The 27,827-nt window shown below is 41.6% G+C and overlaps 1 protein-coding gene across 2 annotated transcripts in view; it reads left to right on the top strand.

The window, feature by feature from the left end:
• The window catches only part of SPIDR (scaffold protein involved in DNA repair), a 201,638-nt gene that overhangs the window by 103,662 nt on the left and 70,149 nt on the right, over window positions 1-27,827 (top strand). The window lies entirely within an intron of this gene.

Here is a 27,827-nt window from a genome sequence, read left to right as displayed (position 1 = left end):
ATCTTTTAGCAGTTTTTCATTGTGTCATATTTGTTTTCAGAGAAGCGACTTTAAACTGGGGCAATAGGAGCAACAAAATAGTGTTTGCCTCACATAAGCAATGTGAGCAGAATCTGCTCATCTATAGGGAGTGCTCATTGAGTCAATTGCTATTAAGATATAGTTTTTCTCTTGACAGACTTTTCTTGGACTGTTCAAAATGTAGTATCATCAAAATAAACAATGTTTTAGTTTTTCTTCCTTCTTAGCTGCCCCTGTTTCCCTAACAGTGAAATGCTAGTAACCTCATTTAAAACAATCTGTCATTGTACGCAAGTCCCTAATAGCTGCGACGTGGCTCCAGAAATTCTGCTACGTAACAAATCACTTCCTATATCCTTGTCATATTTTATACTTTTTTTTTTTTTTTAATTTCCCTTTGTTTCCGAATGTAAACAGCAGCAAACATTACGCTGGTTATTTCTCTTCCTGTCCTCCCTCTCCTCTTTATCTCCTCCTGTTTGGAGGAAAAGTGCTAAAACACAAACTTGTTGTTTTCAAACCAGAGACTGCTACTTTCTGTCAGGAAAACTGTCACTTTTGCCTTAAACATACTCACTTTTTTTTTCTAGTTTTGTTTTAACCTGCATGGAAATAATCGCTCTCTGAATTGATAACGTGTTTTCTGTAACCTCTGTGAACCGGTAAGGAAGAGTTTGAGGCCTGAAACGAAGATTTGAGGCAATAACCTCAAATTTCTTAATATAGTAATACTATAAATGGATATTTCCAAGGTCTTGTAAATATATACGTAGAAATGTTATCAGATACTGCCAGCACAATCCTGAGGTCAAGCAAAGAGTCGCCAACCAGCCCAGATACCTAACTGACAGCACAGGGTCAGAGCTTTCTCTTTAGGCAAAGCTCACTTGCAGCCCACGTGTGTAACCTTAACTCTGCTGGAGCCCTCCGGGGTCACCTTCTCAGCCTGTATAGGGACAGAGGAGGATCATGTGCCTTGACCTCGTATGCCACGACTGTGTCATGGTAGGCCGTGTTGTACAGCGGGATGTGCGCCAGGCACCCGATCAAAATATCATCCCTGTCCCCGCTGCCTCTCCACCCTACACCTCTCCACCTCTCCTCCTTGCATGCCTTGTAATATAAGGAAGGAGCGTAATCAGAGACTATTAGATGAGAAAAAATAGACTTTGTGTTCAAAATGCTGTTTACATTCCCAATTTCACTTGGTTTATGCCACAGGCCTCCCATTTAACCTTCAGCAAATTATCTGAGCCTGGATTCTGCGTATGAAAAATTAAAATAATGGCACTTCTTATCAGCAAGTGAAATTAATGTTAGGGAAAAACTGGCATACTGGCTTTGAGGAAAAAATATGAAAAAAATAGATATTTAAGGATATTAGATATTAGGGTGGTTGGGTGAGCTATGTCAGAGGCTGTTGTAGCTTCCAAGAGCCGCAACACCACATCGAGAGAGAGATATAAAGATGCTTTTTTATGAGCTCTGAATGAGTGCTGGTTCTCTCTAGAATCATGTGCAGACTCATCCCGAGGATGTATTTGTTTATACAGAGGGTGAGAATATAGAACATATCCAGGTGTAGTTACTGGCCAGAGAAATTCACTTTGTATTTCAGAGCAAAGAGGGGAACTTCAGCTCAAACCAAGCAATTTGTCCATGTTACAAGCAGCTAAAGAGAGACTAATTAAGTGTGTAATTAAATGAATATGCAGAAAATAGAGATTGAGCATATACTGTCTGTGTAATGGAATACATTTTAAAACAGAAAATAAGTACACAGTGAACTTTGAGTCACTTTCATGTACAAATACATGTTTTACTGTCTAATGCTACACTCATTTTTATTTTCCATTTAACTGTTAACCATACTTTTACCAAGACTTTTCAATATAAAAGCCAAATATTTAAGACCACATGTAACATTCAGAATATTACAGCATGAAATCATCATAAGAATAAGAATAAACAGGTCATAAGCAATTTTTGGAGCTTTTCTAACAGGAAGGCATATCTTGTGGGAGAACAGCTTTAATAGCCAGGTATGAAAAACGAAGGAGGGGACAGCCCACCCTTGGTTTTGAATTAGGTTTCCTGTTAAAGTTGTGGTGGGAAGCATTTTTCCCGGAGGAGGATGTATGCCGTTCTGGTGTGTTTGCCTAAAAAAGCTGAATTCGGTCATTGTGTCTGTGTTTTGGCTTCTTTCCCACACTAAAAGTACCGAGCAAACTCCCGGCTGCTGCTCCCTGCGAGCTCGATATCCTCATTAAAGATCAGGGAAAAGAAAGGGGAAAACCCAAGGAGGTGAGTGAGTTCATTTACATACTGTGCCAGGGCCAGCGCATGGCTCCACACGTGATACGACAGCAAACCTTTTTGCTGAATTTGCTAAAGCCATTGAGAGGCGTTTCAGCCTGCACAGATCTAACACGGACGTTTCTGATTTACAGGCAAGAGTGAAAGTGCTTTATAACCGAATTGCATAACGCAAATAACACGGCTCGTACTTAGTAAGACACAGAGCTGTGACAGCGTTTGATGTTTATTGTTTTGTTGCTGGTTTTGTTACTCTTAAAGCCTGAAGCATTTGATAATCACTATCATTCCTGTCTGGAAGGAAGATCTGTGTTCCTGGGAGTCGTACAGTCCAGCTGATGATTTTGCTAGGTGGAAAAGGCAATGAAAAGCACCTAAACTCAGCTACGCTGATGTTTGTCTTATGCTGTGACATCTGCTTGGACACTTTTTTTTTTTTTTTTCTTTCAAACTGGCTTCTGTCACGGTGCTGTTTCACTGCTGTTCCTGAGCAAAGAGCCCCTGCTGCTGCCCAGGGCTCTCCAGCACCCACCAGTTACCATCCGCTGGTGTTTTCCTGGATTAGTGCACTGAAGCTGCCCCACAGACATGTGGGGAGCAGGGCTGGGCCCTCTTCTGAGGGTTAGCCAGCTGTTAGATATGCTCAGCTGCCTGCGTTTGTCCACACTGAAGAGTGTTTCTGGATGTGGAAAGGGTTTCAAGAGAATGTCTTTTATCTTCTTTTCTGAATTTACTTATATCCTTCTAACTGAGAGTTGACCATAAGCTATTGTGATTTGCTGACACACAGGTGGAGCAGCAACCTCTTAACATTGCTTAGCAATGGCCTGATTATCAAATATGTTGCTTAGTAGTATAGCAGCTTTACACTGATGAAGACTGTAGCTTGTAGTCTACCTTGCTCAGGAATAAATTGCACTCAAGGAATAAATTCCTTGCTCAGGAATAAAAAGCAACGTTGGGTAGCTACATTGGTAAAAGCAAAGAAACACAACTCCACGTTGATAGCTAAGGGCTTGAAAGGCATGAATGAACTCAGGTCCCTGTATAAGTATATTGAACCCCTGTGTAGATATAGCACTTGGTCATGCACTCAGACCTTAGGAGGTCCATAATGAGTTTGAAGGACTTACAGAGAAAGAGGTTAGATTAGTTTGGGTTGAGGGAAAATGGAGATAACAGCTCAAAACAAAACAAAACCCAGCAGTATGACACATAATGAGAAAGTTCCCAACTTTTCTGCCCTCATATTTTTTATAATGTTCAAGCATACCTTCAGGGGACATACATCATTAAAATGATTGCTTCTGGGTAAGAAATCTCTCTAGTTTCCAAAACAAAAAATGATGAATTCTAGGTCTTGCATGGCTACAAGTAACTATTGTACTGTCTGATCTACTCATCAGTTGTTTTGCATGTTTGTGGTGGTTTTCACTCCAACCTAGAAAATTACCCATGCATATATATAAGGGGGGGAGAGTGAAAACTCAGAGGGAATTGTATCTTTGTATCACTTTTTTTTATGTGTGTTTGTTTTTAACTTTGCTAATCATTTGATGTGTACCTTAAGAACCTGCATCTCCTCAGACATATCAAAGAGACGTGGGGCTTCTGTCTGCTTGGACTCAACTGAAAATCTGAGACGTGTTTATTATGATCTCAGTTGTTCTTTAAAGGTCAGAGCACCAGCTTAATTTATGACTCAGCACTCTAGTTACTAGAGTCTAGGTAAAACAGAGACCATAAATAATTTTCACCACCGTTTCTTTATTTAGAAGTGAAGTGTTCCTTTTGCACACAAAAATATGCTTGTTTTCTGCCCAAGTGTTAAACCTTCAGTGAAGAAAACATGAGTTTCTCCACTTCATAGCAGCTAAGCAGAGAATAAAGAAATGTAATCACTTTGCTTCTCCTTGTGGTCGTATACTTTTAAGTAAGTGACTTAGTGGGTTGTATTCCAACAGACAGATTTTCTTTCTGGTTGTTGGAAAGCCGAATTTTTATCTTGTGCTTGGGAAACTATAGCTGAGTTTAAGGAGAAATAAAAGTTTATTGCAAAAATCAAGACTGAGAGGAAAAGGTTTAATCACAAAATGGTAAAATGTAGTGGAGAAAAAGCCTGTGTAGGCTGATCTTGGAATTTTTGTTTGTTTTATGGTTACCGTTAAAGCAAAACACCACCACATTTCTGGGAATCCTACATGATCAAGGATTATAACACTGACGCCGTGTTTATATTCATTTGTCATTGAAATTTTTAAAAGCAAATACTTATCTGTTGTCTGATTAAAGTTCCTCATGCCTGCTACCAGCCAAGCAAATGCCTAACAATGTTTTCTCTCACTGGATTTTTCACTGTTCCTGTGGTGGAAGCTCCCTTTCTCACATCGTGGTTGTGAACTACGAAGTTCAAAGCTGGTGACTGGATGACACTTGGATGAAGAAATAATTTAAACCTTGGTAGTTGACCCAACCGCAAGTAAAGATAAACCTGTCTGATTTACAGAGTGTTGTGCATCAGCTTGGTCTGCTGTCTCCAGCTTTGTCTGGAAAAATAAAATGTGAAGTATACACGTTTTCGGGAGGAAAAGCTCAGTAATGGCCGCTGTCAGAGCTCTTTTTTCCGTATGTGGGTTTGGTCTAGGCAAGTAAACTTTCTGCTAAGGGGGGAAAAAGAATCTGAACTCCTCTGCAAGTTAAGCAATCCATAATATAGGGCTAATACCTGCCAAGGTGAGCAGAGCTGAGGGTGCTTGCTCGGGGAGAGGTGGGGCTTTGCCCAGTCCTGATGCTCCTGGCTGACACTTCTGGGAAACCCAGCTCCAGCTTCTCCCAAAGAGAAATCCCTCTCATGACACAGTGCCACATACCCAACTTGCCTACTCCCACTAAAGCTCTGCAATAAGAGCATGGTATTTCGCTTGTCATCTGTGCAATGCTGGGGTTTATTCATTCACCTGGAAGGTGGCTTGAGGAAAATCCATCCTTCTATCTTTTCTCCAAGGCTTGAAGCGTCTTTATGCTTAGTAAGTCCTTCTGGTAAACTGATGAAAAGGTTTGTGTAATGAACTGTCAGTATCCAAAAGTGAGACATTTGCAATATGAAGCAAGTGAAGAGTTTTCTCAGCTTGGTCTTTTTTTCCTCATACTACTGAGGAAGTGATATTTTTCCCCCAACAAACATTTTGGACTTTTTTTTCAACATTTATTGAACATTTGGCTCCAAAAACACCAAACACTTCTAGATCAATTCCAGTGATATATAAGTTTAGGCTGATTTTTGTCCAAATGTCTACATATTTTTTAGACTTCTCACAGCTTGAGGCACTGTGGTATCATAAATGGATGTGTTTAAATCCCCATATCTGTATGTGGTGGAAATATATTGCAGCGATGTAAGTTATACCCCTGCAGCTTTGAATATAAGCCAGCAGTATTTGTAGTGCTGCCTGTACTGCTCTGCTCCCACTGGAGCTGATCTTTTTGCCTGTCCTCCATCGTTTGTCTGAGTCTTGGATTGTTTCTTCGCAACTTCGTGGTTGGGCTGCCATATCCCTTTGTGCTTTATTTGTTGCCCACTTGTTTGACTAGATTAAGGAAGGATTAAAGGATCCAGCGCCCTTAGAAAAAGGCAACCCATAGTTTATAAATGTGTAAATATAATGTAATTGCTTCTTAATTCCTTGTGTTAAATAAAAAGGAGGATTTCTCAGCAGATAAACCCTAACACTTTTTGGAAAGTCAAATGAAGGCGATTTGCTGACTCAGAAGTGTGTGTGCCAAAGATCTCCTGCAAAGCTCAGGTTTTAGTTGACATGAAGAACTTCAGCTACTTTGATCTATCTGCGATCCAGACAATATGTCTTGCCCGTCCACACTGATTTCTGACCACTCTGCCTTCCCGTAATGAAAGGAGTTTTTGTGAGGTTTTGTCTCCACTTGGAAAGCTTAGGATTTGCCATCAATCGGTAGGTCACCGCTGTTTACATTAGCAGTGGTGAAGCATATAATAAGGGCAGGACTCAGCTTTTACTCTAGAAATTAATGCTTAAAAGCCCTAGTGGCCATGCTTCTATCTCAACCATTAGCAGAGATGTACTGGTGGTAATTCTGGGGAAGTCACTGGCCTAAAAGCTTAGCCAAAAAAACAAAACAAAACAAAACAACCTTAGTTACTTCCTGCCTTGTGAGTTCAGTTGACCTCCTTGCATTTGTTTTTTATTTGCTTCAAAAAATGAAGTCAAAACAAACAAACAAACAAAACCCACAGAACTCTTTAAAACAAAGGAATAAAGTGAACTGTGTAAAACACCCATGTCCTGCGTGTGTGGATGCAGTTCAAGGGCTCTGCCTGCGTGCACCGCTCTGCAAATGGTTTCATGGAGCATCTCAGCGACAAGCTGAATCAGTTTTGTACAGATGCTGTCAGTTTCAGTTGTGTATTATTTTACTCTTTGAGAATTAGCATCTTGATTCCTGGGTACCTTGCCAGCTGGTTTTCCTGCCTCCTGTGGCAGAAGAGTGGAGAAGCATTTCTGTAGGCAGCATCGTCCCCTTACGCTTCTGTAGCACGCTGGCAGTGGTAAGTTTCACCTACTTTATTCTTTTTGTGGTTTGAAGTGTGTTATTTCTCTTCTTTCCGTCTCCAGCTTTGCTGTCAGTGCTCCATATTGTGATTGAGACTGTTGTTATTCTGCCTCACAGACCTGTAACCAGCTGGTTCTCCACCAGCTACCTGCGAGAAACTGCGATCCGTAGAGCAAACAGCACGGCCCCGCTTACATGTCTCTGCTAGGCTGGTGTCAAAACACTGCTATCAGAAGTGACGTCAATTCTGTGTCAAAGGTTTCTGTTGTCTTTTTATTTTTCTTCCCCTGAAGACCCTGAACATGATCTGTTAAGAGGCCCGTACAGTGATTACTCACTTTTCACCCTAGCATAAAGGCGCACAGCTTGCCTGTCTGCCACAGGGCGCCTGAAGGCAGTTTCTGAAAGGTGCAGAGCACTGCCCCGAGTGTAATAAGGGGCCTCCCTATAAAGAGCCCTGTCTTAAAGAGTGTAAATTCTCGCTGTGAGAAAGCTAAGGTCAACTCTGGGTACATTATAAATGACTTAAACTGCAACAAGGTTAGGTACCACACTTTGAGAAAAGTATTTAGATCGCAGTCTTTAGTGTCTTAGATTTTTCTTTTACTTCTGTTAACTTAGGATTTGAACCATTTTGGTGCTTCAGTTTTTACAGGAACTAGGTTACATTAAAAGAACGATTTTGGAAGCAGCTTTCACACCCTTGGGCAGTTCCTGGCTGCCTACCACAACTGTGCAGCAGCAAGTCACAGTCAGTGTTACTGCTGAAGACCTCATTGCCCTTGGAAGCTGGGTTTTGAATGTAACTTACATGTTTTTTTAAGGCAGCAAAGAGTATAAGGTAGGGGATGGTACCAGGAGCTCTGGCACCCGTGGTCAAGGCCCGTGGCACACCTTCACCCCGGCTGTCCCGTGTGTTCCTGTGACATGGCCCAGTCTGCTTCCACCAGGGGCTCTGCCAAAGGTGGCTGGTCCAGCTATCAAATGCTCATTTTTTTTGAAGGCAGGGGGGGTTAGTTTGCTTTGTTTTTCAAGTTGGGTGAGACCTTGATCTGGTTTTGCAGCACAACCCACAGACTTAAGCTGATAAATGAGAGGTGGGGGTAGACCACAGTGTGAGGGTGGGAGCACCTTTAACTGGTGTAGCTAACATCTTGTAGTGTGAGCCAGAGCTTCCTCTGCTGGGTCGCTTTAGACAAGTTGCCATCCTCTCCCTTCATTTCTGATTGCCTGAGATGAGGGGAAAAACACCTTAACTGAATCAGGAATCACAAGACACCTATTTATTAAAACTGCTGTGTGAGCCTTGTAATTTTTGTGTAATTCTCAAAGATCTCCAAGAGAAGGATACTATGTAAGAACTAGATATTGTTTTCAGTCAGTTACCATGACATGCTGATGCAGTAACAGTTTTAATTTTATTAAATAATAATAATAAAAAAAAAAAGTCAGGAAAGGAGACATCCTGCACTCTTAGAAATTGAGCAAAGCATGCTGAGTTTCCAGGTTTTACAACAGTAGATCATTATTCTGAGGACTGAAGCTATGTGCTTAGAAAAACATTCAATTGGTTGGACAAATCAATCCATTTAGTGGATGTTCTGAGAAGTCACTGATGTTCTCCTTTCTCTTTTGAATCTACAGTAAATGTGATTTCCCTCTCCAGGTCTGCAGGACTAGCTTAAAACAGCCCCCTGGTCTTGGAGTTAAATTATCCATTACTTTGTTAAAACAGCGGTGCAAAATGAATGGCCGTGGTACAAGATTGTGGCAATTTGGAAATGTGTTTCCTGAGCTGCACTGCCTGATTTTGTGTGCCAGTGAGTTAAGTGAAAGCATGGAGCTAATAAGTATTTTCAGCCCTAAATGCGAAAGTCTATTTCAGTTTAGTTTTACCTCAGTTTCCTTGTGCACTTTCTTTGTCTGATAAAAGCCAATACACCCACGTACGTGTACAAACAAACAAGAAAGCTATGAACTGAGTAAGGCGTCTCTCGTGAAGGCCGGGAAGGAGGGGACTGGTGTTTCTGTCCCTATATGTGCACACTCCAAGGCACGCTGATACCAACAGGCTCATGGAAGCCATATAAACGTGCCGTTAGCGGGATGTGAAACTACACAGCAACTTACACCTATAGTTTGGAGTTTCAGTACGTTTCTGTTGAAAATTGGCCTTTTAGATAGATTTGTGTGTTTTGTTTCTACGGGGAAGAGTGAGTTGGCAGAGTGTCCGGGCGATTAAGTCTTTTGCTATGTTGATAATACATAGCAGAGGTAATAGTTTGATAAAGGTGGAGTTGTAATGCTCTTTAAGCTCTATACTGGCCCTTAATTACTAGAATATGACTTATGTTGTACTAATGGTAATTTCCCCTTTGATGTGTCTGGCTTAAGACTTAGACTTAAACCCATCTTTGTGACTTATCTTTTCTCTGAACTGAGAGGGCTCAAGAATGAACACTTCCAAGAGTACGAGCTGGCTATGGGGAAAGCACCGTGTTTTGCTTTGTGCCTCCATCTCTTTCTCTACGTTTACTTCTATAAAAGCTGCAGGTTCAAAACTAAGATGGAACTGTGTGAACAAATACTTCCAATTACTGTAATGGTGTGAACTTAAATAATAATCCCTCCTCGTTTCAAGAACCAGACACCCTTGTGCTGAATGTCAGTGAGAAGCTGGAGCCATTACCCTGAAGCCCTACACGAAACAGGCATCTGTTGTTTTGTGGGTGGCTTAAAGTTCTGGTCTTACAAATGTAGTAGGATCAAAAATGAAGAGAAATTGTTGCAATAGTCACATTTCAAATCCTGAACTTCTGATTTTTGTCAGAAGAAAGCATAAAGTAAAAAATCTCTGATTCATGAAATGTTGGTAACATTCCTGAAAGCAGGCAAATACCGTATGTTAGATAACAAAATGAGGGCAAAAATGATTAAAAAAAAAAAAAAAGCTTTTACTTTTTTTTTTTTTTTTTTTTTTTTGCTATCAGCCAGTGTTGGGCTTATCTGAGTTAGAAATGTGGGTTTCATTTTTTTTGCGTTGGAGCAGCTAAACTTTGATGCAGCCTCTCTGTTTGACTTCCCGTGGTTTTAGAAAAGGCAGAGCAGTGGTGGAACCTGGGGCTAACGTAAGGCAAAGGTCCCTTCCTTGTGCTGGGTATAGCCATACCAGTATGAAAATCCCTAGGGATGGCTGTGCCTCTAAGACTTCAACTTTATTGCATTGTATCCACTTTGTTATTATGTAAAGCTGTAATTCCATGGTTGATTTACATTTCATGGTTGATTTACATTTTGTGTGTAAATTACAAGTTATTTATTTTGCTTTTTTTTTTTTTTTCCTTAGGCACCAAATAACTCAAATTTAAATCTTGCCAGTATAACCGATTAACCTTGTAATAGCATCTCTGAGATATTAATGTACGCACTACCTTATCTGGTGCTTTATCTGACCTTTATCTGTTGATTTTAATATCCTTTGTGGTTGCTAGTGACGTGTTTCTGTTGTAGACAGTGAGGGATTTTGGCTCCTGTTTATTTCTCTGGTTTATCCTCATTCACTCTGTTCTGTTCTCTCAAAAAAATGACTGCATCAAGCAGAAAAAAAAAAAAAAGGAAAAAAAAAAAGATGTTAAACCATAGCCCAGAAGCACGGTAGGAGATGCATCTGCATGAAGAGTTCAGAAAGCATGCTGCAAGTTGCGTGTGCAGTGCCACTACTCTCACGTGGACTGACATTGAGAAAAGCTTGGAAATGAATTGCTCATCCTGAACCAAATATATCCCTTTCCAGCATAATTTTTGTGTCTGTGACTTATGTAAATTATTGATATAAAAACTGATGATGTAGGGTAAAATTTAGCCGTAGCAAAAGCTTGCAGCCCTGTGTCATCTTGCAAGGCTTGGGTGCTTGTCTGGTGCAACACGAAGGTGATGTGTGTCACAAAACCAGCAGAAAACTGGGAGGTGGGAGGAGCGTGTCCTTTTGTTGTTTCACTGCATTCAGTGGGCTCAGTAGGATCAAGCATATCCTAGAGAGGTAAAAGGCAGGAAGGAAGGGAGATTGCAGCTGCAGGTCTTCCTGGCTTGTGGAGCATCACTTGCTGCAGCCTGAGCTGCAAGTGATGCTCATCCCTGCCCTCTTTCTGGAGATGGTTGCCCACCGTCAGCAGATACTGGAGGTGGGTGGGTGGGTGAATGTCCTTCATGTGTGCTACTGCAAAATCTGAGAGCTGAGTGTGAACTGGTGATCTGAGGCGGTTTGTGCTGACCGCAGTGGCTTTGCACTGGGTGGTTTACAGGGATGTTTATAGGGAACGGTCTTCTGGCTCTTCTGTAGGGGCAGTAAACTGGGGATATTCATGTCGGGAAAGCAAGAGAGAGCAGAAATAGGAATGGGGATCTCTGCTGTTAGCTGTATCTATCTACCTCCAAAAGTATGTGTGTGAGAAGACCTCCCTCTTCCCAGCACCCAGGAGGCAGAGGCGCAGGCAGGTCTGCCTTTACATCAAGGGGTGCGTTTGATTACGGGCGGCAGGGAGCAGTTTGTAGTAAGTAAGGTTTCGTTACAGCTCTTCACAGCGTTCTCATCAAGCCTCACGTGACGTGGTGATGGAGCTGGCTATGCTGACGGCAGCTGATGCTGTGAGAAACTCTGCAGAACTCGTATTTCCTGCGCTAGCAAAGGCATTGCTGGGTTCCTGCTGGCCTCTGCGCTGTGCCCTGCCTGCCTCACCACCACGGCAATCAGAGCTCAACTGCAGGCGCCTGTAGGGTTAGCTGTGCAAATATGGGCTGTGTTCCCTTCTGCAGGAACCAGAGAGAAAGGAATGGGCATTTCTGGAGTGCAAGTCATCTCCTCTTAAGGACATCAAAAGAACCTCACTTTGCAGTTGTTTGTTTCTGCTCATTAACTGTAAAGAGAGTCTAGGTGACTGGGATTTATCTAGCTAACTTTATGAATCAGTCTTAAGCATCTGATAAATGTTTTAGGCTTGGAATGCTCTTGGCTATTTACTGATATCACGGTGCCTAATGTAATATTTACAGTTCCCTGCAGACCGTGCTGCTCTACCCATCGAAGTCATGCAGTATATTTCAAAGGTTTAATTTTATGTCTATACTGTGGCTGAAGTGAACAGCAAAACATTCTTACCATACACCTAATACCCATGCTGTGCTGTATCTTAGATAGACAGGTGAATTAGTATTTCTGTAAGCGACCATTTTCTTTTTTTGGCGCAGATTGCTTGGGTGAGCAAGGGTTCAAAGGTTACGTTTGGAAAGCCTGATGCTTTGTTTATATTACCTCCGTCTGTTTACAGATGTGTCCAGATTTAAGGTATTATGGCTGTAGGGAAAGAAAGGGAGAAATGGAGTCCAAAAATAGCGATAGCACAACTGGCACCGCGTGCTGCTGACAAGTAGTAGGTGTGCGGCAGATCACTTTATGATCTGAAGGTGAGGTTTGAGATTCCCACTGGCAAATTCTCCTTAGCTCCCAGCCTGAAGAGTTAGCCAAGCTATAGAATAAACCTGTAGCATAAGCATTTTTTGTTTGGATGCAATTATTCTAATTTGTTCTCTTGAAGAATTACATACATGTTACATCCTGCTCTTAGCAGAGCTCATAGCAGTTGCAATTTGTCAAAATTTGCCTTCTTTCTGAAGTTTGGTTTTGCTGACAAATTAAATTCAAAATTAAAACAAGAACTTGAGTTTACGCAGATTTGCTGCCAGGATCCTTCCTCAAAGATGCTTAGCCTAAACATGAAGCTCTTAGGAGAGACTCACATCCTCTTCTTTCACACAAGGTGTTTTAATGAGCCACCTGAAGGCAGAAAGTAAGCAAAATTACTTCCTTTTTTTCCATCAGCATTATCACTTAGGGCAAGTGTTTTCAAACAAACATTAGCAGTCTCTTGCTATGTTTACCGTTTGGGAGGAGGGCATCCACAGGTACTGCTTTTTCCATTTGCAGTGTCTCTATCCAGTTTCTATGAAAAGCATAGACATGTTTCCATGGCATAAAACAAATACAAATATATATAGGCCAGGAGATAGAATTGCTCTTATCAAGTCATGTGTGCCTCATAACAACCTAAATCTGGCAGCAAGGAGCACTGGAAGTAAAACTAACTGAACTGATTTTCAGAATGAATAGGTGATGTTAAGCAACAAGGCAAAGGAACTTGTTTATTTATTGTAAATTTATGGTATATTATATTTAATGTATTAAAATATATGTAAATTATAATAAAATATACATTTAAATTATATTTGTTTATTATACATTATACTTATCTAAATGGCAATTATTTTTTCCCAAATTATTTGAAGAATGCAGTGGCCTCTGGAACGGGTTTTGTACTGAGCAGGAGATATCGTGGCAAAGCATCTCTGCAGCCCTTGTCCCTCACATCTGTCTGACCTGTGTTTCCCATGTATCGCAGCGTGTCGGGACAGAGCAGAGGTCCCTCCTTTCCCCTGGGAGCTGTACCCTTCTGGCAGGTCTCACTGTCAAAAGCCTTCGTGTCATCCAAGAACTGCTGTGTGCTCCCCTCTTGCTGGAAGCACTGTTTCCCCCCTGTCTCAGAAGGGAAGAGTCGGAGGGTTTCGGTGTTGGGGGGGCTCCGGGGTGGCACCGTGACTTCACTACAGCAGGGTTTGTGGCTGTGCCCCCTCAGCTGATGCTTGCTCATAGCTCAGCCTTTGAGGCCCAGCACTGCGGGACAGAGTGTGCTCCCGGCTGGGATGCTGAGGCACAGAAAACAGCTGGCAAATATCTGCAGGGGTGGACGGGGAAGCAGCCAGAACAAGCCAAAAAGAAAAGAAGAAGGAGATAGCATCCCATATGTGTTTAGATTTTCTTTTTCACCTTCTCACCTGCATGCTCTCTGTATGTCTGACTCAGCTGCAGTAATGAAGAGATAGTGTAACCCTTTCAGAGGGCGTAGCATGCCTGATCAGCACAGAGGCAAAGTGGTTGTTTAAAACAGTACCACTCCGCTGGGTAGTAATTTTCAATACTCTTTTGTGATGTCTTCTGGTCTAGCATAGCCCTTTTTTTTTTTTTTCTGTCTTTGCCTACTCAAAATGTTGCAGCTGTTTGTGTCCTTGCTGGGAACCTCTCTACGGTTCGTGTGGTGTTCAAATGAAGCAATGGTCTCTATATGAGGCTACATTATCTGTAGGAATAAACTAACCTTGCACACCCACACATTTCATACTGGACGTAGCATTTATCGTGCTTTAAAATACATTTTGTTTTATATATATACAAATTAAAAAATAATAATAAAATGCGGTTATTAGGCCTGTCTGATATTTTAAGCCAAGTACCCTCTCCGACAACACCTGGATGACCTGGAGAGGCGTCCCGAGCCGGGGGTGTCAGGCACCGCGGGCAGCCTGTGGAGGCCACCTGTCTTCTGAAATGAGAGGAGGCGGCGGCTTTGGGTTAGAAGGGTTTACGTTTACAGCGAGCTGTTGTGGGTGTACATATTTGGGTTTGTGCTCTCCATCAAGCACAAATTCTTGCTTTTATTAGGGTCTTGAATTTTCTTCAAAACTTTGTTTTTTAACCTGTACGCAGAGCACACTGAAGTAAAAATGCTAGTCCCAGAAGGGACTATCCTAAGATAAAATAAAGCTTGGACCTCAAGCCTTTGGTGTGTTCAGTGACAAGCAATGGATCCGTACTCACATACCCCGCGAGCAGACGCACGTTTGTTACAGTCATTGCGCGATCGCTTGTGGTCGTGGTCTGTGGCAGCGTGAGGTCTTGCTCTAAATGCTGTCGTGACAGGATGAGTTTGAGGCCTAATAAAAAAAAAAAAAAAAAAAAGCACATGACACTTAGCGGCTTCTCATGATTGACTTTTCTGTGAGGCTGTGCCTTTATTGGCATGGAGGCAAACGTGGCGGGTCAGACGAACAGAAGGGCCCTATCAGATCAGATAATAGCCGGGCCTATCTTGGCATCCTGTCTGCAGGAGTGCATGTCGGGGGGAGAATAAAGGAACTGGGCAAACATAGACTGATTCTTCCCGGGATTAACCTGCCAGCCTTCAGCAAACTTTAGTTCAAGGACTTCCAAGGCCAGAGGTTGTATTTCTGTACTTGGCAGCTTTTTTTTTTTTTTTTAATGCCCTTCAGCAGGTTTTTATGGGAAGACTAGTAAGTTAGATTCACTTTAAAATGAGTGTGCCCGTGGTCGAATTGGGCTTTTGAGTGGGATTCTCTCATGCTGCTTGGCTCTGTGGAGCTGGGTGCCCAGATGGTATCGGAAGGGTGAACCTACCTTTAAATAAGATTCTTTAAATGTCTTTCAGCCCCCATGTACGTGCAACCACAATGTCAAAACCAGATATGAATGTTTTGGCAGGTACTTGAAGGGGGTGGCGGTGTAGGCATGTAGAAGACAGCAACGAGAAAGAAGAAATGGGAAGACAAATGATCTGGGGGTAAGCTTCTTCCAGAGAAGAAAATACTTGCCAGCCTTCTCTCCCCAAATTCAGGACACTAATGATTTTGTTGTGTGCTTCAGTACCACAGATGGGAGGCTGTGGAAGCCAAGTCTCCCATCAGTGCCCTTCACCTTCCCAGCAGCGAACCCCGAGGACTGCTAGCAGCGTTACCCCGGGGCTGCGGCCTCTCCTCTGGGACTGCATCGCTGTGCTCTGGCGGGCGTCCCAGGGGTGCTGGAAAGCAACGCGGTCTGCACAATCTCTCTGCCTCTTGACCAGAGACAGTCAGGGTCACAGACGTGAATATTATCTGTGTGACGCTTCAAGCAAGCAAACAGATAATATTTTTTTTTTTAGAGGAATGTTGCACGCAGTCAGCTGGATCAGGCCTTCCAAGAGCTGTTCCCTTGAGGGGACATGGCGATCGCTCACCCACCCCACTGCTGCGGGGGGAGGCAAGGGGAGGAAGGGAGGGGAGCACACACGCACGTGCAAGCACTTCTGTGCGCATGTGTGCGCACATGCTGCAGTCGCAGAGCGGCCTCTTTCCTCATGATGAGTGCCTTGTGCCTCCCCTCGGATGTCAGCAAGGCTAAGGGAGATCCTTTTTTTGCTGTATTGTAGTCCGGGAATCGTGCCCCGCACATTTTTCCAGCTGAGTGTATTTACATACAGGAAATCAGCTCTAAGATTCTTCTTCAAACAGTATTTATATTAGATAGTTGTACACTGGTTTCAGGTATGCATTTCCTTTTTATTTTTTATTTTTATTTTTATTTTTTAGAACTGGTGAAGGAGAAAATACAGAACGCGGGTAAACAGTTTGTTTGCTTTCAAAACAAGTGTATAAATATGTCTTTAAAACATGATATCCTAATTATACCTACCCACACAACATGAAGCACAAATGTGCTGGTATTACATCATTTATATACATACTTTTTCCAGGTCTGGTTTAGTGATGGAGATGAGCAAGAGACTCATTTTTATTGGGGTCCAGCATTAATTGGTTGCAAATACTGAATGTGAACGTGGAGCTCTCTCCTCCCTTGCACAGTGGCAGCTCCAGGAAGACCAGCGCAGGAAGGGTGAGCAGGGGGCTGAAGAACAGGGTGCCCCTTGGGAAAGGACACTGAGAGACGCTGGCTGCCCTCAGCAAGAAGGGGGCACTCTTAGAGAATTTTGGCTTACCTAGGGCTGGGTCTTAACGTGTTCACGTTTCTCAGCTTTTCAAATCTAGCTGCAAAATCCCTTCTTATTAGGCAGACTCCAGGCCTGAGAATGGGGTTGCCATTATTTGTTAAATAATGAAGGGTATATTTAAGCCTCGGATTAGTTTACAGTTGTTTGCCTGGGAAATGTGTGTGTAGGGTTGAAGTTGTTTCGCCCTCTATTATATAAACATTTCTCTGTATTGGCCAGTTTCACTAGTGCTCTTAGAATTTAATTTTAACTTTAAACTTATGTTTTTGTTTTGTTGTTTTTCTTTGCCAGTTCTGACGTTTCCATGATACCATGCATTCTCTCTGTCTATCTCACCGGTTTGCTCTAAAATATATATGTTTTCATGGGTGTTTTTCCACACTTTGAAAGGGTTTGCTTCCGATCTTTTCATGAGGGTTGTGCTGAAGACAGCAGTAAGAGATACCCAGACTCCAAAGCACTCTGCTGCCGTGGGAGTGCATTGCTCCCACAGAGACCCTTAGCTGGGGGTTGTCTGAGGACTGGCCGGTCCTTCACACAGGAGCATGAGGCTGTGCCTCATTGCTGCCAGAATATTTCCCAAGTGTAAAGGTGCTGATGGCCTGCTGTTTTTTTGGTTGGATTTGTATCAGGTTTGTAGAATTTCTGTTACCTTTATGATAGTGCTTCAAGAAATGAACCAGGTTACCATTCGGTTTTCTTAAACTCTTTATTAAAATACAGATCTCGTTCAGTGAAAGTTGTTCTTATTTTTTATTTCTGAAATGATTTGTCTGCTTCCCCCCCTTCTTTCAACTTGACTTGAAATTGGTCTCAAGTTGCCGTGCTCATATGGCTGAGCAACATGGATAATTGTAGTAGGTAAGCTTGGCTGATGTGGCTAGTAGATGTTGAGGTATTGCAAAGAAACATAGAAGCATAGCTGTGTATGCTTTTTTTTTTTTTTTTAATAATAAAGGCTTTCATCTTTCCACTATACCTCTGTAATTTTTCTTCTTCTTCTATCTGAAGTAAAAAATACTGTTTTTCTTCTAGAAATAAATAATCTTTAAAACCAAAAAGTGAACCTAAAACATGCTGAAGCTGTTTAGCTTACAAGAGCTAATGAGATCACAAAAGAAGCAACCGAAGGTTTCATGCATCTCATTGCATTAGTGAGTGCTCTGCCAAATCATCAGCCCTCTTGCATGAGTCCAAAAAAAGACTTTCTGTCATGTAAAACTACATATGAATACATATGATACAATATAAAAAGTCTTCTGGATGGGGTCTGGTAGTTATTTGCCGTTGCAAGCATTCAGTGAAATAAAGCAAATCAAAAATTAAGCAACGGCCTGGAGGCCACCAGTGTAAGTTTTCAATATTAGAATTAGGTGTTGTTGTTTGTTCTGTACAATTATCTTTTAAAAGTAGCACAGGAATGCTAACAGTGTTCTTAATCCAAAAGGCAAGGTTACTGAGGATACTGAGGTTTAAATGCTGTTTCTCAGATGTTTTTTCCTTGTTTCCTCTGTGAGAGAACAATGCCATAGATTCCATCTACTGTGATTTAAGTGAGAAGATACGTACCATTACAGAGAAGCAAAATGAAAATCTGGAAGTAATTCACGAGCGATAACTTTAAAGTGTGTATGCAGTTGAAGGCTATTTTCCACCCTGAAAAGAAGAGTATTTTGTTGATAGGACACAAAACAGCCGTGTTGCTGTGGCCAGCTGAACTGCCATGCTTCCCTTTCGCACAGCGTATCACTAGTGCAGTGCCTACACAGGGATGATTCTGTTAAAAATAAATAAAAAAAAGTTCCTGCTTTTGCCACTAGTGTTGCTGTGTTTTCACCAATGGTGGTGTGTGGATTTCTATAGAGAAGATTCTGGTTTTAGCATTGTTATTCTGACTTCACCTAAAACAGTTTTATGTGGTAAGTAGCTTATCCACACAGCCTCTACCTTCCTTTTTTTTTTTTTTTTTTTTTTTTTTACACTGTTAGCAGTGTTAGCAGTGAGCACAATGAAAAAAAAAAAAAAAAGTTGTTTTTTCTACCCAAGAACAGCTCAATAAAGCTGAAGGGTATCACAGTGCAGGTAAACTTGGGCTAAGGCCTGTCCAACTCTGGGCACCAGCTGCCAGGAGTGCAGCCACCTCCATCTATCTGCCATGGTTCACTAAGGCCTTCAGGCTGCTGCCCACCTTACAGTCCAAGCAGAGTTTGACTAGCTCAAAGTGGGTCTTCTGCTGTGCTCTTGTGCCCTGTGGCATTTAAGAAGTTCTCGCCACCTTTTGTGTTCCTGCTTGTATTACCACAGAATCCAGAACCCTGTTTTTACTTACTCTCCCTGTACTGATGTGGTGGTAGCACGGATGTATCTGTACAAGAAATGACCTCTCGAGGTCAGACCAGAATTCGGTTTTGCTCCACAGCCTGGACAAGAAACAACAGGAAATGTGCAGAGCAGGAGAGAAGTACAAGAACAAGTCTGATGCGTTTTTTTTTTGTTGTTGTTAGTGGTTTTGGTTGTTTGCTTGTTGTTTTTTCATTTTATTTTGTTTTAGTGTCAGGTTTAATAATCAAATAAGAAGAGAATAACAAAGAAAACAAAATCAAGCATATGTATCTGTTAAGCTGTCTTTCTGAATGCCAGACTTTGCTCAGGGATAAGTATTTATTTTTGTTATGCACATGTGAAGATTTTGTCAGCACGGACTTGCAAAAGACCCATGCCAATAGCAAATTCCAAGCTCTTAAAAGACACTACCAAATGTTGGACAGCATATTTTAAAATGGGATTTATTTGTTAAAGTTTCCCTGATAATCCTCCAAACTTGAACCCACCAACAAAGTACCCTGACTTTTTGTGTCACTTAATAGTAAAGAAACTCTCAGCTGAAGCTCTTCACTGTAGCACACGTCCCTCAGCTGCCTGTGTTGGTCTTGCAGAGCTCTTCTGGACCAAGGAGCAGCTCCTCTGGGTACCTCAGGGGTGGTGGTGCTGTGCGATGGCGGCTGGGTAGCCACACTGCTTACGTTTGCACCACTTTTAGAGGCATCTGTTGCTTCAGATCTCCATTGTGTCCTGGTGACTGGTAGAGAAATAAAGAATTGGACAACTTCTGTGCAACAAAATGCAGGTTTTCTTCCTCTTCACTGGCAAGCTGTGATCCTTGCAATGCTTAGGATAGGGGGGAGCATGTTCTTTCTTCTATAGAGTGCCCTAGAACTGGGGCTGGAGGAAGGATTTGACCGCTCCTACAAGAAACTGTAGGTAAATACAAAGTGCATGTGAAATGATGGACTTTGGATTGTTACTATTCAGGGCTGAGTTTTTAGGGTGCTAAAAGTTTCATTAATGTGCCAGCTTAATTTTCATCTAGTGATCAGGGAAAGCGTACAGAATGGTATGACCTATTGGAAATGAGTCAAAAGTATCATGATGTCACTGCAGAAATTCACGGTGCATTTTTAGGTTGCGTTGTCATTCCCCTCAAACTCAAAAATACGTAGAAGAAGTAGAAAAATATCCGAAAAGAGTGACAAGCAGAGGTACGGAATAACTTCCCTATGAGAAATGACTAAGACAGGTAGGGATCTTCACCTTGAAAAAACAGTGGCTGGGAGATGTGATAAAGATCTCTAATTAGGAAGTGCATCAAGAAGGATGGTTGCTCACTACCTCTTATAAAAACAAGAAGTGGGGGGCAGCAGTGTAACCACCAGGGGACAGATTCAAAGCGAAGGAAGTGGTTCCTCACATGCGTGCGATTACACTATAGAGCTCTGAGGATGATGCAGGATGTTGTGGATGTTGGAAATGTACATGTGGTAAAAAGCAGACTCAAGTTCATGGAAGTAAAAATATACTGAGGACTCTTTAACCATGGGGATGCTGTTTCTGCCTAAGCAAGTCCCTAAGCTGAAAGTTTTTAGAAGTTATTACAAAAGAGCATTCTAGAAAACTTTTACTACAGGCTTTCTTTTATTGTTGTGGTCTTCCTCAAACATCTGTTGCTTGCTACTGTAAATGAGATTGAGGTAGGTGGACCTCTGATCTGACACCAATACAGCCTTTTTTGCAATCTCTGACATTCACCACAAGTTTTAATATGACATTACTTTGCATTTTGCTTGCTTCTGTTCTTTTGCTTTGGTTTGGTTCTTTGAGTTTCAGAATCCCTGCGACATATCCCTCAACTTTCTGGTGGCTTCAGGCATCGTCCCTCAGCTACCTCAAACCCTACGTGCAGTTTAGCACTGGAAGCAGATAGAAAAAGTCTTCTGAGTAATGAGCTCGTGGCTAGTCAGACACAAGTTGATATATGGGGTAAACACACACATTGGAATTCTTTCATAACATCTCGATTATGAAAAGATAACCACGATATTTATATCTCCCTCGTTACTTGTAACACCCTCGTACTGCGTGTGGGAGTGTTTGGGGGTTCGTTGTTTGTTTTTAAGGCAACTTTCTAGTTTAATGCTTTATTGTGTGCAGTTGTTTTGTTTTGTTTTTTAACCAATAGAACTTCAAACCTTTAAAACACTGGTTTGTGCCAGACTCGTGCACAAGGTTTTTAAAAAGTCTCAGCATCACAACTGAAATTGACTTTAGCAAATCCTTTCAAAAGTATTGGCCCAGTGAACTCAAGAGAGTTTTTGTGCAGCCCATGAGTGGAATTTCATTTGTTGGTGCCAAAGGTTAACTTTTGTCTTGATAAATTGTTACCCAGACTACTAGAAATTTCAGGTGCTTTCTTCTCAGCCAGAGCAAGTGGCTGGAGAACTTCAAGAAACTTCCCTACTTTCCAGTCCTGTAATGTCTGGATTAATTACAGTAATTTCCCTCTGTGCTTCCCTGCATCTCAAGACCTGTACGTCCTCCTCAGCAGGCACCGGGTGCACCTCCCTGCAGAGGTGAAAGCACAGGCTGCGTGATGTAAGAGCGCATAATGCTAACCACAAACTTTTTATAGCAGAGCTCTGCTTAAATATGAAAATTTCCATACAACTTATTTCATGTTACAGGGTGTCACATTTCAAAAGACGGTTAGTACTATGGCAAGCCAGTGGTTAGTTTACGATTACTTGGAAATTATTAAAATGATACAGTGATACAAATCTTGGCTTTGTGTACTATAATTTCTCACTGGAGTGATTTCTTAGGTTTACAGATAGTTTTGCTGCAAAATACAATATTTTACAGAAGGAACTTAGGCTACAATAGAGATTTTTTCCCCCATTACTTATATTGTTGTACTAATTTCCTTAGATTTTGCATTTCAGTTAAAGTTGTTTGACAAATGGTCGTAAATTGGTAGTAAAATGGTAGTAAATAACAAAATATATACATTGAATAGCTATGTAGCCTTTTCTCTGTGTGTTGGATTCATTGAATGAGGTCTCCAATAAAATACGTTTCCAATGAGGAGACAAATGTCTAGCAATTCACAAATAAAATGCATCATTTTCTAAAAGTAGGCATTTTAGACATAGATTGAATGCTTTTTTTGATATATCTTCTGCAGATCTGCTATTCTGAGGTGTTGAAGCTTCATTTCCTTGGAAATCTGGCAAGGCTGAAAATTGTATATTTGACATAAGTGACTCTGGACATTGGTCTCAATGGTTAATAGTTGTGTTTTTTTTTTTCTTTTAATGGAGAAAATAAAACAATCTTAAGTTATTGTGTCCCACAGAAACTGTTGCTTTGAGTAAGATAATTTGAAAGAAAGACATACCAGCTGATTTTTGTTCTCTGCCTTTGAGTTTGAGAGTAAGGAAGAAATTCTGCTTTTGAAAGTGTGAGCTCACATAGTACTTGTACAGATTGTTCAAGTGATGATAAATGACGCTGATAGAGACTCACATGAGTGGTGAGATTATTCACATTTGGATGAATAGATACTCGTGGATGTTGGTCATGTTGAGGTTTTTGTTAACTAGCTAATTCTCTGTTTGGGTGATCTGTAGGCTTGGCAGAAGACAGACCAGTTCCAAGCTGCATTTTGATTCGAACCGCCTAATAGAAAGATAGTTATTGTCCTCGGATGGTAGGTGGACAGAGATCAGTCTGGACTTGTGCCTTTTTTTTTTTTTTCTTAATTATTGTTATTGGAGGCTTCAGCCATTCCTTGGACACATTATGTTTTTTCACAGGTAAAATTGCAAACAAAGGGCACTCAACTCCAAGTGAGAGGTAGCATGAATAACTTCTTCCATGTTGGACAAAATAAATGATTCCTAGGAAATCAGGGGTGGGCCCTGTATGGTATGCACACAGGGGAAGACTCCTCGTGCTTCTGGGTACCAGCATGAGGTTCTGACGTGCTCTTACTCTACGCATGTGACTGCCCTTCTGCTTGATGGAGGTTCAGTCTTATTTACTCAGAGGTCATTGTTCTGAGACTTGACATTAGCCCGTTTCATAATTACAGTGCATGCTGTAGGTCGTTGAAGTGTTGAGAGTTTTCAGCTAATACACTGTGCTCTTCAAAAAATGCATGAAGCAGTTTGCACTTTGTAAAAGAAAGGGAAAAAAAAAAAAAGCCCAATAAAATGCCCAGGGAGAGCAAACAAAAAAGCGTTCTCTAATTTAAAGTGATCCAAAGTCATCTCGAGTTCACGAACCATCATCATTGTTTGATGTCAGTGCAACCGAGCGGAAGCTTGTGGTTTGTTAGTTAACTGCTGCCATAGATTCAGAGCTTCTCGCTGCCTGTGCGCGTGGATGGAAAGCAAGCACAGCGGGCTGCGCAGGGCAAACCGCACTGCAAGCCTTCTGACTGTCTGACAGCGGGATTAAGACCCTGTCTCACGTCGAAACTTTTTCTTGCCGTAGGTTGCTGCAGTGTTTTGTGTCAGAAATCATGGTAGACCACGATGAACAGAGCAGTGGGCAAGGAGATCTCCTGCGCCCGCTCTGCCAGATAGCCGTTTCATCACAGGAGGGAGGAAGAGAAAAAAAAAAAAAAAAGAAAGAAAAAGCAAGCTACATCCTTGGAGAGAGAAGCTGCTGCTGCAAGACAAAAAATAACATTATTGCCTCATGTTACTCCAGCATGTGACCAGTTACGGCAATTGTTGATTGTCTGCATACCAGGAAAAAAAATGCCCTGTAGTGTAAAAAGTTCACAGCCTCTACTTCAGGTCATTACAAGTGACCTTTCCTCTAAAGGCAGTTATTAAGGAAGTGGATGACCAATTCAACATTTAAATATGCTGCGCTGAGCAAGAAAAAATCAGAGAGGACAAGAGAAGTTTTTTTAAGCCTGCAGTGAACTTCATTTTCTTTCTATTGTTTCTGTGTAATGTGATTAATGAGATTATGTCTCTTTCTCATTCTTTGAAAATAAGCTTTTATCGGGAAGCAGATAGAGGAGAAGAGCGGTCGCAGAAGGCTTGAAGTGCCCGTTTAACACTTCATCTGTGAAGAGGGTCCTACAGAGTGTACAAGAAAACTCTTAAAGCCATCCTTAAATCTCTGTTTTGGGGGGGGACTTTTTCCATCCTTTCAACACAGCAGATAGTGTGTTTGCTCCGCACACGTGGATCCACTGGTGTGGAAGCTGGGCTACATCTGGTTGTGGAGAACCTACAGCTGGGACAGGTGCAGGAGGTTGGGGGATCAGTTGTGGTGTCTCAGGCACTGGGGCAACACATGTAGCTCAGGACCGTGGTGGTGGTTTGTGGAAGGGATTTTTTTTCCCCAGCTGCTTCAAATGGATTGGCTTTCTCTGCCTGAGTCCGTATCTTCCAGTCAAACAGAAAGAACTGGGGCACACAAGTGTGGGTGTGTGTTTGTAACATGGCAGCCTTTGTGGTAAGGAGAGGTGGTCATGGGCTGAGCAAGAAGAAATCAGAGAGGACAAGGGAAGTTTTTTTAAGCCTGTAGTGAACTTCATTTTCTTTCTATTGTTTCTGTGTAATTTGATTAATGAGATGATGTCTCATTATACAGTGGCAATGCAGCGTTTTCTGTAATGATGATAATCAAAATTCCCATCCCACAGAGATTGTTTGAGCGGAGCAAGACTAGGAAGAATTTATAGAAAAGGAAGGAGTTGTCATTAAATGAATTCATATGTTCCAATATCTAAGGGCTGAAGCTGGTGATGTCCATCTTCAGTGGCTAGGGTCTCAGTCATTTAATGGTCAAGAAATCTTGAGATTGGTATCTCTAAGACCAGACTGCTTTCTTCAGTGGACGTACTCCATCTGGCATTCCACACAACCTAAGCACTCCTATGTATTTATTAGGGGATGCTTGCCTCCTGTATTTTCTATCTTATGTTATTTTTGATAAAATTCATCCTCACAGTGAAAAGTGTAAAGCAGTGTTCATTTCGCAGTATTTAGATTGGTGTGTGTTGTATTGATTTTTTAAAACATCTTTACCTTATTCATGATTTCTTATGTCTTACCACAGTTTCCATAGAACAGGTTCTCTTAGAAATGTATTTTTGTTTTGTTTCCAAAATTCGGAATATGCTCAGTTGGCTTAGGCACATAGAAAATGTAGCACTTGTAGTTGCCTTTCTTGGAGTAGAATATCACAGAATCATAGAAATGTTTGGGTTGGAAGGGACCATAAGGCCATTCAACCACTCTGCCATGGGACACCTCATACAGGGACACCTCCCACTACACCAGGTTGAAATATTTCCATTTAGCCATATACCTGTATACAAAATAGTGATGTTATTACGTTCTTTTTTCATTAACTTCTTTTCTTTCTTTCATTTCAATTGGTTATCATTTCTATTTATTGCTGTTCTTTTTCATTTCTTCCTGGGAGGAATCTGCCCATAGGAAAAATAGGGAAAATTCAAGTAGACTGCAGTGATCATTCCCCTGACCTAGCTGAAGAGTTCCTACTAAGCCAGTGTACAGGTATGCGGGTCTAAAAGAAATGATCCATTACAGGAGCCGGTTTTAGTGAGATAAAAGAAGTGAAGAGCCTCTCCTGAAAGTGTATTTAGGTTTCTTTTTTTCTTCATGGAAATGCTGACTAGCCATTAATTCATGGTATTACCCGTGTGCAGATATGATGAAAACGAAAGAGAGAAAGTTCTTAATAGTTAAAAAAGTAATCAAAGCACTGAATGCATAGGCAAAGCAAAACCATGGGACACGTAATTTGAGTATCAGTAAAAACCTGCCTGCTTTAAAAACAAATAAATAAATAAAGTCTCAGCACATATCTGCAGCAGGAAAATAAAAATAACACCATAAACCTCAGAGTTCCTGTGAATGATTTGGTGCTAGCGTCAGTATTTTTTTAGAGAATGAGATGATTTAGATCAAGCAAACATTCTTTTGGCATTAGTGACGTAACAGACTCATGTTCAGAGAGATTTCCTGTTTACTTTGGGTCTGAATACAGACGTCTCCAGAAAGTAGGTGCTAAAATTTTCATTCCGTATCTGCTTGTAAAGACAGACAAAACTGGCTTGAGATGAGTAGCAAACTTTATATACATTTTTGTCCTTAAGAAAAAAGGGAGTAGTGACAGCTTGGACATGAAAATCTCCTAAGGTCAGAGATGCCTTGGTGTGCTGGCTGAGCACACTCCTTAGTGTAAATCCTGCAGTGCAGAAGATCACCAGCCAGTATCAGTTTGGCAGCCTTGTGAACTACTGGCATACTCTTCTGAGCTGGGACGCTTGTTAAACTCACCCGGAGCCAAGGGACTGAATGAATGGCCATGAAGGGCAAACTACTACCTGCTTATATCTGCTGAGTTCCCAGATAGTAGTAAGGCACTGTGGTGAGGTTCAGTGCACAGTTTCGTGCTGGAACTTTTCATGGATTTTCTATTTCAAACCATAACTTCCGTGAGTGTTCATAAATAGAAGCAATAAATCTTTTCTGTATTTTGTGTGTATGATTCATACTTTTTAAGTTGCAAGCCTCCTTTAAAAGGAGTACTTTAAAATGTGTACTTTTTTTTTTCTAAAAGGCAGAGATCATCTTATGTTGCATTATTTTCCTCATTATTAAAAAATGGGGATTATATTTAATAACTTGTTGCTACTCTTCCTATGCCATTGAAAATATGCATGCATTAATTTCCATGTAGCTATCCTCTGTGTAGAGAATAAAGGGCTCTGTTATAAAGCGGACCATATTGCAACATTTGGCTGAGATCTTGTATGGACTGAGATCAGAAATATGTATTTTTGAGGGCGTGTTTTTCTTCTTTTAGTTAGTCTGGTTGCATTTTGACAACTAATGTCATGGATGTGAGAGCTAGCTTCGTCTCCATAATGCAACTGTTCAGTGGTCTGGAGACTGAAGTCCTGAGGTAACTTCTGAACTCAGGTCAGCTCGGCTTTGCTGCCAAGGCAGGAGGCCTTGTTTTACTCCCAAGTGATACAAATCTAATAGCAGAAAAACACAGCCTGCAATAAACTCACTAAGTGAATTTTGTTTCTCTTTTGATGGTCTTTAGAAAATGAGATTACTGATTGTTTTTGTTAGCTGACTTCAGAAGATTTATATCCTGTGAGTATAAGAGGTGTATTTCTAAATATGACCATGATACCAGCATATGAAACAGCATCAACAACACTGAGATGTGCTTAGGCACTAACTTATTATGTGCTTAGAAATACTGCAACTGTTACTTTAATCTGTCAGGCAAGAAGTTGCTGCATGCGAAGCTATTTGCGAATTGACATGAACACTAGAAACCAAAACTGGGTCTTGGAGGGCAAGTTTGTGACAGCTCCAAACATGCAGGAAGTAAATGGAGAGGCAAAATCATATGCAGGAAAGACATAAGAAGTTTGCTTTTAGAAAGGAAAGGGGAACCAGGAAGGAAGGGCTCCACACTGGCTGCGATGAGCATGGATTCTGCTTCGTGGGAAGCACTGAGCAAAGGGACATCCCGCTCCGAAGGGGCCAGGCTGGGTTCAGCAGAGCCAGCCCTCTGAACCCCTCCAGAACAGAAGGAATCATCTTCCTTTACCTCAGAAACCAGACAGGCATCCCTGGTGCTCTTGCTTCTGCAGTGACACCACTGGGATACCAAGCGGTGTTTGAGTGAAGCCAGATGGGGTTCGTGGGGCTTGTCAGCCCGGCTTACTCCAGGTGTACGCCATGGCTAGGGGCAGCAGGGCACGGAGCTGTGCCTGGGCTGATAGGACTGATCCCAGCTGAATGTATCTATGAGGTGGCTTATTTGCAATTTGGATAACGTGCTTTGTGTTTTTGTGATAACTACAGAACAAATGGGAGA

The sequence above is a fragment of the Netta rufina genome, assembly GCF_964035555.1.
Source record: "Netta rufina genome assembly, chromosome: 2".
NCBI classification, from domain to species: domain Eukaryota; kingdom Metazoa; phylum Chordata; class Aves; order Anseriformes; family Anatidae; genus Netta; species Netta rufina.
The sequence above is the reverse complement of the archived record's forward strand: the minus strand, read 5'-3'. Positions and strand labels throughout refer to the sequence as shown.